The sequence below is a fragment of the Cricetulus griseus genome (assembly GCF_003668045.3).
Source record: "Cricetulus griseus strain 17A/GY chromosome 1 unlocalized genomic scaffold, alternate assembly CriGri-PICRH-1.0 chr1_1, whole genome shotgun sequence".
NCBI lineage: Eukaryota > Metazoa > Chordata > Mammalia > Rodentia > Cricetidae > Cricetulus > Cricetulus griseus.
Genome location: NW_023276807.1, coordinates 112,422,778 through 112,434,056, shown reverse-complemented (window position 1 = coordinate 112,434,056; position 11,279 = coordinate 112,422,778).

The following is an 11,279-nucleotide window of genomic DNA, read 5'->3' as shown; positions in this document are numbered from 1 at the left end:
AGGTTTTTTGATTTTTCCTGTCTTAAGGTTTCTATTTCTGTGAACAGATGAGCACAGCAACACTTATAAAGGAAAACATTTAACTGGGGTTGGCTTACAGTTTCAGAGGTTTAGTCCATCATCATCCTGGCAGGACATGGCAGCATGCAGACAGATATAGTGCTGGAGAAGGAGCCGAGAGTTCTACATCTTGATCCACAGGCAGGGGAAGTAGATTGACACACTGGACGTGGCTTGAGCATATATGAGACCTCAAAGCTCACCTCCACATGTTCCTCAGTTTATTTGGGGCCCTCCCTAGCAGTACTTTTGATATCTGTATTTTTACAGTTTATGATAACTTAGGTATGATAACATGGAGAGGTCCTGCCTGCAGCCATGCAGCACAGGCAAAGGGAGTATCACTTCGATGAGCAAGTAGCTGGTGGAGAGATAATATAGAGAGAAACAGAATGGCTTGTGCATTAAGAAGAGAGGCAGAACTGGAGATGTGAGGGTGGTGAGGAACAGCCTGATGTGAGCAGCTTATGCTGCCACCTGAAGCCATAGAGATGCCCTGGCCTGTACTACCACCAAGAGCCATGTCTGGGTCTGTGGTCCTGCAGCAGCAGTAGGTCTGGGCCATGACGCTGTCTCTGGTCTGGGCTAGCTATCATCTGGTTGGTATCTGGACCCATGCAGCACTGACCACCTCCTCAAAGGGTGGCACTAGGGGGAGCTGACTCCATCCCTTGCCTGGTCAGTATGACTGTGGTGATACTTTGTTTATGATCTAACAATAAAGCTTGCCTAAGGATCAGAGCGCAGAGCTAGCCACACTAGTTACTCATAGAGGCCAGGCAGTGGTGACACATACCTTTAGTCATAGCACTCTGGAAACAGGGGCAGATGGATTTCTGTGAGTTTAAGGCCACTCTGGGCTACAGGAGATCGAATATGTCTAAAAGAGAAGCGGAACTCACACCAAGGTGATCCCAGCACTTGAGATCTCATGCCTTTAATCCCAGCACTAGGTCTGTGGAGACAACAGTGATAGGGCTGAGCAGAGAGAAGAATATAAGGCAGGAGGAGACAAGAGAGAGATGCAATCTGAGGATTTGGAGAAATGTATGCAGTCTAGGCAGTCTAGGAGTCAGTCTGAAGCAGGCTGCCTGAGGGCAGTCTGAGCAGCAGTTAGTCTGAAGCAGTCAGTCTGAGGATGCAGTCTGAGGACAGGATGGCCCCTTTGGTATGAGCATTGGTAAAGGTAAGAACTCTCTAGTGGCTGGTCGCTTTGCTTCTCTGATCCTTCAGCTTTCATCCCCTGATATCTGACTTGGAATTTGTTTTGTTTTGTTTTGTTTTAGACCTATTAGAACTTATGCCCCACCTCTCACCTTGACAAAACAAGAAAACTGATGTGGGTGTAGGAGAGTGGGTGGGCTGTCCAACTCAATTACCACCGAGGCCCAGATTCAGGGCTTTGAGTTGGCCCACTCCAAAATCTACCCAGTCTGAGAACTGCTGGAGCATGTGAAGACCCAAAGTTGCAGGATCTCCATGATACAGAGCAACAACAGAATATCTGAGAGGAGTCCAAGAATCCAGTATTGATAGAGTAGCAGAAGCCAGAGATCTCAAACCAGACCAATTACTCATTGCAATGGACATTTGCAAGTAAACCTTTCAGGGGCAAAAGGGTAGACTGAGTAACACACCTTGACACTATGATGCACCATGGCTTCCATGGTGAGATGTTATTTTTTTCTTTCTTCTTTTAATTTTATTTTTTATCATTCTAAATTTTTTCCGGGGGGAGGGGTTGCAAGGGCAGAGAGCAGATATGGAAGGATGGGAGGATGAGTGGGGTTAGGGTGCAGGATATGAAATTAAAAAAGAATGAAAACTTTTTTTAAAAAATCTAGTCATACAGTGGGTATTTTGAAGAGTGGTATGATTCATAGATCCCTCCCACATCTCAGAAAACAAAAACAGTGCAGGATTGTTTAGGAAAGATCTATAGAAGAAGCTTTTTGTAGTGGAGTGAATTATTGTGACCCACAAAGCATTTGAGACAGTTATACTGGGAAACACTCAGTAGGATTGAAGAAACAGAGAAAAAGAAATGGTTTTAAAAATAGACTTAGTAAGGGGTGGGGGCAAGCTGGGAGGAAGGCAGTTGGGCAACCAAAATTCTACAGGCAGGAAACAGACTATTAAGATCATTCCCGGGCAGACACGTATTACCCTTCATAAAAACTGAGGGCTTTGAGTGAAGCCACAGATACAGAGGGCACAGGGTTATTCCTAGGCTTTGAGCCTTATGGAGTTTTTCTGGGTAGACTTTGGACATGACTGTCTGGTGACTCTCGCCTTGCATTTGCTTCCTTTGTGAGGGACAGAGTCTATGGATATCACCTTACACCTGCTTTATTCGTTTGGAGCACAGGACTTGCTTTCTAGCTTCACAAGTACATAGATAACCTTGGTGCAGAACACAGTAGGGTCAGAGCTACACTCATCTGTCATTTAAGCAGTTCAGATGCCAGATTTGGGTCTTAAACTGATACTGAAATAAGTTCAGAACTGTGGGGCATTAAGATGGCAAAGCTATTTGTCATGTGGGATGGGTGTGAGTCTTTGAAAACCAGAAGATTAACTACAGTCAAGCTGAAATGGCCCTCAAAGATGTCTATGTTCATGTTCTAAAGACCTGTGAGTATCACCTTACCTGGTAGTAGATTTTACAGAAATGATATTTATCTCAAAGAGCCAAATCCCTCAGAGTCTGAAATACAGCTTATGGCTTTCACCAAAACAGCAGCTATAATGTGTTGAACCCCATGTTCCAAATCCCTCCATGAGGCACAATGCAAGCCAGGTGGTACCTTTGCTTCAGTGGCTTGTCCCACAGAAGAACCTCAACTTTCAATACACTGGGTTTTATCTCTAGAAAGACTACTCATTATTCCCATGACATAAGAAAACATTTCTTACCAAATTTCCACTGGGTCAGGTGGAGTGGGAGAGAAAGTTTTTATCTCTTTGTATGTGTGGTATAATCTCTGTGTCTCTGTCTCTGTCTCTCTGTGTGTGTGTGTGTGTGTGTGTGTGTGTGTGTGTGTGTGTGTGTGTGTGTGTGATCCTTTACTTTCAATAGAATATAAGGTCTACAAAATTCAACATTGCAATAAGGTTAGGCATGGGAGAAATGGAAAGTTAGATTTCATTAGAGGAAGCCGTATTATGTAATACAATTTGCTTAATCAGCAGCATCTTGAGGATATAACACTAGGTGTTGCCATTTTTGATGCTTATAGTGGTTATTGGGTAAAATCAGGTGGTTATTTTGTTTGTTCTGGCAATGTAGACCAAACCCAGGGCCTTGGGCATGCTAGAACTACAGTGAGCCTGGGATTATATTTTTAAAAGAAGTCTAGAATTTGCCACACATTTAATTTGTAAATATAGCTGTATTGTTCTCTGTCAAAGACATATTGAATTCCCACTTACTTTTATATCCCAAATGACTCCAGAAGAGCTTCTGGCCTTTAATTTTAAGTTCATTAACTTTTGTTGTTCTTGCTGTTCAATCAAGATAAAATCAGCTGATTTTACTAATATTGAAATTTGACAAAAATTAAACCAGAAAAACTATCATACCTTATTAATAGCAGTATAGCAAAAATAGTGACAAAGTAACATTTAACATTATGAAATTTTACAAAAGGTGGGTAATACCTTAGGTAACATGATGAATATATCTGCTCACAAGCTCATTCCAATCTAGAACACAGGGAAGTTACATGTGTTTGCTATATCATTTGATCCATTTTTCTCCTTTGATATTAACTGGATTAAGACTGAAAACCCCACTTCACACAGACTAGCTGTTATGAATGGTAGCAACAGAAGGAGCCTCCCCCTACATGGCAAAGGAAAGTCCTCTTCGGTGTTAGTGCACAGTGCCCACAGACTTCAGGTCTAATAATCATTCTCCTGAGAATATGAAGAAGATGTAAGTCACTTTCTTCTTCAGGCTTAATTTAATTCTTGATTTCTGGTTTTCAAAAGCAAATGTATCTTTTATGCAACTGGTTTCTTAACCCTAAGCATTGAAATTTCTCTTCTGGAAATAAGTGATTAAAAATTTGAGTCGAAAAGAAAGATACAGCAATTTTTTGACTTCTTTCAAAGTGTTTTCATTAGCAGTATTCTCTTTAATGATACACACACACACACACACACACGTTGGAAACACACTAACTAGGATTCACTTCCAATCCCTGCTTGCTGCAGTAATAATTCTGTAGTTTTTAACTGAGGGCATTAAGAAATGCCCAAAATGACAACATAATATGCCAACTTTGTTACACAAACATCATCTTCAAAGCTATTTCCTAAGTGATATTTTTTTCTCAATGAGAAAAGTGTGACTCTCATTCCTATATTCATAGGCTCTGTTTAGTATTTTTCCTTGGGAAAAACCAACAAACTGTGGTGTGCTAGAGTAGGTGGGTATGAGTAATTCCAATTTCTGAATAAAATGTTTTAAGAAATAGGCTAGTCGGTGATTTCCCTTAAGGTAAACTGTTTCCACTGCTTCCATAAGAACCTGTGGAATTTCTGTGGATCCGAGAGCTTCCCAGTGGATGACACAATAATTCCACACTGGACTGATACTTGCCATTTCTAGCATTTTGTTAATTAACCTGTGTTCTCAGTGAGGCTTGCTGTTTCATCTCTTGTGATTCACTTATAATTTCCAGTTTCATTTATGTTGACCAACCATAAGCTTTTCTAGTTATTTAAAAGTATCTAAGGTCTTAGTTGTGTGATTAAATTTAAAAAGCACAAAAATCCTGCATAACGTCCTCTTGTCTCACATATCTGATATAACTTAAGAAATATAGTGTAGCTCCCCTTATTGGTATTTTTATCAAGCTGGATTGCAAAATCTGTCCTGGATAGTAACCGGATAATGGGATAATGAGCACCGTTTCTAAATGTTCTGCAATAGTACAGATTTAAAGAGCTGTCATGTTATCACCAGGTGGAGTTTTCTGCTTATCTGCTGGCTCATCACCAGAAATTGTCCACACCAAAGCCAAATGTGATGGGAGAATCCCTTTAACATCCTTGTGAGATACACAGCCAGTCTGCTGACAGCAAGGCCTTCTCACTATCAGAGGGCAGCTGTGTTGTCCCTTCTTTGAAAATATCTGAGAGGCTCACCACTAAGTTTCTGGGTGCCTTCTAGTTTGGGAGGTTTTCAACTTTCATTTGCAAGAATACTATTACAAATAATACATGGAGATCTTTCATTTTCAAAGGGTTCCGCCCATTTGATACAGACATATTTTAAGTAATCGTAATTATGTCTTATGCTCACCTTTTCCTTTCTGAAATGTGGCTCAGTTGAAAGTGAAGCTAGAAAATTAGAATCAGTATTTTTTTTTCTTTATTGCCAGCATTCACACTCACAGATCCAAAAGTTGAACTTAAGTGTGTGTATATATTCCTTTTGCTTTTAATAAAGAAATGGCTCATTTTAGAAGTAATTCTTCCACTGTAATTGACATATCATAGCTGAAACTAATAAAAACAAACAACAAAGCCCAAATTACAGTTTCAAAAATGCACTTAAGGTTTGGAACTAATTCTGTTGGGTATCCCAGACTTTACCTCTATTTGCAAGTCAAGGTGATAAAAAATTAAACTGCACAATATTATTTTTGCTATTATGAATGGAAAAAGACATCCACAAATTACTGAAAACAGTACTTAGCCAATATATTCATCACCTCTCATTCTTTCCTATTGTATTAAAATTGACCCCAATAATCCTGGCATCAATTCAAGCAGAGGATTTATGCAAAACATTCTGGTACTTTGTATTTTCTTTTGTTTTTTAAAAGTTCATCATATGACCAACAACTGACTGAATAACTCGAGAATGGGTCAAAGACATACTGTGGTAAACACTGAGACAAAGACATTTTGTAATGTCTGCTATTTGAGGGTCTGCTTGATGATGAGAGATCAGACCTGCTTAGGAACTTCAGGAAGTGTCTGGAATAAATTCTAGGTTTTCATTTGCTGATGCCTTTTGCTGAGAGTCGGGTGGTGGTGTGTGGGGAGCCACAGCCCTAAAATGGCGCCTTGCTGGATGCCAGGTAGTCCGAGCTTAGCTGTAAACAAGCCTTATTTGGAAGTGCTTGAGGCATCTGGTGCACTTCCTCCTTCTGTGGCCTATCCGGGATTGCCAGATGGCATGAGCTGATTGGGCACTGAGCATCTACTTAAGGGCTTTCGGGGGGCTGGGAGAGAAGAGAAGCTAATGTACAAGGTTCCTAAATAAATTGCTTGAAGAAGCGCCGTGGTCATGTTTCTCTTGCTGGTCAAGATAGACGCGACAAGTGGTGCCCGTACAGGGATCGAACCCAAGACCTTGGCGTTATCAGCACCACTGTCATGATCGTCAGCATCAGGTACATTGGTCTGCTTATAATTTTCGCCATCCTCAGAGGCAGGGACTCTTCTTGTCAGCCTTTCTGGAACCCATACCGGCTCTGATTGATGCTGTGGGAAAACACAAACAGACCCTCTCGCCCATGATAGCATAGGGTCAGGACCCTTCTACAGTCCAGTAATGACATCCTTCCGTTTTACCAATCCCTTAGTACAGGGAAGGGCACTATGATGGCCATCAGCAGCCAAACGCCCATCCACTTAAGAGTCAATAAAGCTAAAGATATTCTTTCCTTGGGGGTGCGGCCTTGGCCTATTCCCCCTTTTTGTTTTATTAGGCATTCCTTCAAGGTTTGATGAGCTCGTTTAGCGATACCTTGACCTTGAGGATTATAAGGAGGTCCATACTTTAAATCTATATGAATTTGCTTGCAAAAGGCAGAAAAGGATACATCGGTATATGCTGGTCCGGGCTCTTCTTCAAGCAGTTTATTTAGGAACCTTGTACATTAGCTTCTCTTCTCTCCCAGCCCCCGAAAGCCCTTAAGTAGATGCTCAGTGCCCAATCAGCTCATGCCATCTGGCAATCCCGGATAGGCCACAGAAGGAGGAAGTGCACCAGATGCCTCAAGCACTTCCAAATAAGGCTTGTTTACAGCTAAACTTGGACTACCTGGCATCCAGCCAGGTGCCCTCTTAGGGCTGTGGCTCCCCACAGTGGTGGCCCATGCCCTTAATCCTAGCATTCGGGAGGCAGAGGTAGGTGGATCTGTGTGAGTTCGAGGACAGCCTGGTCTCCAGAGCAAGTGCCAGGACAGGCTCCAAAGCTACACTGAGAAACCCTGTCTTGAAAAACCAAAAAAATAGTTTGGTACAGTCAGATCTAGTGAGAATACAATGAGGTTTTCCATGATCAGGTCAATTATCACATTGGAGTTGGTGATATATTTTCACAGAACTTTCTTGAGTCCATGCATGCTAGACCTATGTAAAACCATAGACATGACAGGAAAGAATCACAACACAAAGTAATGTTATTTCTAGTTTGTTCTGACTGGCATATCCTTTTGCATGCAATACTTTCTTCTTCCAGACATGTCTTATTATCATGAGGTTGGCCTCAAACTGGTGATCCTCCTGCCTCAACCTGCTGAGTGTCTTGGATTTCACCAAGTGTGTACCAGTATCCCTAACCTTTTCTAGTTTTCTTGACAATTGGAAATCTTTTTCATGGTTTACAACCTAGCTATAAAATTCAACAAGTAAGTACCTAAAGTGTTGGGCAGTATAGACACAAACAAAATTGATATTGTTATGTCAGTAACATGTACTTGGCTCTCAGTGTGAACTAAAGCTAAGTGACAAATCTGTGAACAAAATAGTTGTGAAGAGAATAAATATTCCTGATCTAAAATCATGCAAAAAAAAAAAAAAAAAACAAAAACAAAAACAAAAAACCCAAAACCAAAACCAAACAAAAATTCCACACAGGATATGTAACTTAAGAATTAAAGAATAAGGGCATGTGGAAGGTGATTACTATGGTAAGAGGTTCAGGAGCAAATTAATGGGATGGAGTGAAAATGACAATGGATTTCAGTTGTTTATATAACATTTGTTTCTCCCATTAGGTGGGTACACATAGTTTTGTTACTGTCTTTTTTCTAAAATGGTCTTACAGTGTTTTAAAGCATTCATAAGACTTGGTGCTTTTCTAAAGGCAATGCAAATCTGTCATATTACTGTTAACTTAAAACTGCCCTCCATCTCTTGCATTCCCTGCCGTCTTCCTATATTGCCCTTATAAACGAAACCTTGAAGATAGTAACTTCCAGACACCAGCTGTAGGTTGGTGTATTAGAATGTAACCGTCTTCTTAAGAGATTCCTGACTGGTTGCCTCCCTACCTCCAGGGACCCAGCTAGACTGCAAAGAACTTCATCCTCATTAAATGAGCTGATCTGTGTACATGTCCCCAGGGATGCAAAATGCTGCCTCATTCTGGCAGAACGTAATCCATCCCTGAGTAAATCCGGAAGGTCACTTTTTCTGCTCCATCCTTCCCACAAGCTGCCGTTCTTCTACCTTCACAACCTCAGCTGCAGATCTCACACTTAACCCTACGGGCTGCAGTTCAACCAATTTGGGGTGAACCTGGACTGACCCTTTGCGCATGTGCAATTCCGAGTGCCCGGCAAAATCCCACTCTGCAGATCTAAAGGCTCTGGCCGCATTATCGCAGTGTTTCCTCCTCTCGCAGGAGTGAGTTTGTTTGTTTTGAAGGGCCTGACGATAATGGAGCTTTTAAGATCTGAGTCTGAAGAAACTGGGAAACTAGAATTCCAGGCAGTTGCTCGCTGCAGCGGAGCAGCTGCTGCCCATCCGTGGAGGCTTTTCTGCTGGCGCAGAAGCAACACCAGGACTACCCAGGCTGACTGGACCCTGCTCAGCTTCCGGGCCAGGCTGTGACCCAGGTGATAAATGCCAGAGTAATCCACAGCCCTTGTACAGGTATCGTGGAGATTTTTTGACAGCTGAAATCCACTTTATTGTGTTAACTTATTTAGAATGCTTTAGTGTTTTCAATAATCACAGTAGTCTTGTGTGCTCCTTTAGGTTAAGCTGACCATTGATTTTTAAAATAAACCATAAATTCATTCACTAGACATACATAGGTTTTTCCTCCTGTAATGATTTTAATAAAACACATTTCTTCATCACGAACCAGTCAGTGCAAATGAATGTGTCTCTGTCACTGGTTGATACATATGTAGGCTTTTACTACAGTGTGAAAGGTGCTGGAGAGATGGCTCAGCCATTAAGATCATGTACTGACATTGCTCAAGAGCCGACCATCAGATGGCTAACAACCACCTATATATAACTCCATTTCTAAGGTATCCGCTAGCAATGTCTTCTGGCCTCTAGGCGCGACACACACACACAAATGGAAAAAGAAAGTTGGGCACAGAAGTTTGAGTCTCACCAACTCAAACTTCATATGACCTTTACAGCATTTCTTTTTCTTGAGCCGTTAGTTTTGTAATTTGAAAGGTTCACTACAGAGATTTTTAAAAAGTTTCTAATGTTCTAAAGTAAATTAGGTTACTATGTTTGACAGTGTTTGCATATTTCACAATATCATAGAGAAGACTTCAAACATTCTCAACACAAAGAAATAGTAACTGTTTACTGCTGGGGACACCAATTAACCCCAATCTATTAGGCATTGAATGTTGTATATGCATGTTGACATACTACATGGTACTTTACAAATACATACCCATTGTGTCAATTAAAATTTAAAATGCTCTTTGACTTTTAAAACTATTTGTTGATTAGCAAATATTTATTTTATATGTCTCAAACTATTTAAAAGGAAATTCATTGAGAAAACTCAACCTTTTCTAATCCATTTTTGTCTTAGGGATCTGCAGCCCCTTAAGAATTGCTCCCATGTCATCCTCGACCTCCCCTGACTATGCCCTCATTGACGTGGCCAGGCACACCTGTAGGGGCTCCTAGGAGGCAGGGCTACAGTGTCTCCCTACATGGAGCTACCTAAGATTCCTATATAGTCCATCCCTCATGTGTCACTTCTCTAGTGTAAATTCAGAGAGGATTGAAAGAGTGAATTATGAAAGAAGTCACATCAGGAAATGCAAGGATTCAAATGGCTCTGCACTAGGAACCTAGGACAAAGAACAAGTACTTTTTATTATTGTTACTATTGAAGGAACCAGCTTCCTTTTGGCAGCCATAACAGCCGAACACGTGCTTGCCATAAACCTGCCTTGGTCACGTAGAGGTCAGATGCCTGTCTCGTGACAAGGAACCTTAGTCACTTAGAGGTCAGATGCCTGTCTTGTGACAAGGAACCAATCAGAAGTTAGCTGGTGGCGCTATGCTTTACGACCCTGGGTGTGCTTTACGGACAAGCGCACGACAATGACGTAGAGAGCATAGCAACCACCCTGGGAGGGCCTATGAGCCATAACAACCAGTTGACCAATCAACACAGGGCAAGCCCTCCAAGCCTGGAGGCACACCAATCATGAGCCTGTGCGTAAGCCTGTGCGTACCCCTAGACACTCCCCTTACGCTGCCCTATAAGATCTTTTGGGAGACCCAAGGAGCCGTCTTTTTCTAGCTGTCCGCCATGGCGGGTGGGTGAAAGACCCGAGCTAACATGGGGTTAGTTCGTTAAATTACAATAAAGCCTCGTGCAGTTTGCAGCAAGCTCTCGAATCCGCCTGGTGATTGGGGTGACTGCGAACCTGGCCTGAGACCCCGGATACTTGAGTTTTCGGGGGTCTAACATTTTGGGGGCTCGTCCGGGATTTGCGACCACCCCTCACCTGAGTGGAGTCGATCTTGGAGGTAAGTGGGTACCCTGTATTGTCTGTGTCTTTGTGTTTTTGTGCCGGCTGAAATCTGGTTCTGTGCTTTGCAGTCGCTCATGTCTCGGGAAGAGACAAGAGCTCTGGTCTCGGGAGGAGACAGAGTGTGATCAGTAGACGTGCTTGGGAGATCACCGACTGCCACCCTGGAAGACGTTCCAGGAAGTCTGTGGGAACCTCAGGGACGCTTGGGAGATTTCCGTCTGGGAGCCGGTGAGGGTACGGTAGTTCTCCTGGATTGGGGAAGTTATCTGTCCTCCCGGCCGTCTGTATTTCTGGAATGGTTTTGTCTGTCAAGGTGGAGACAGACATCTGATAGTTTTTGTCTGTGTCTTGGGTGTTGTTTTGTCTTATCTGTGACTTTGATGATGGGACTGACTGTAACCAACCCCCCTCAGTCTGACTTTTGACCAATGGATGGACGTTAAG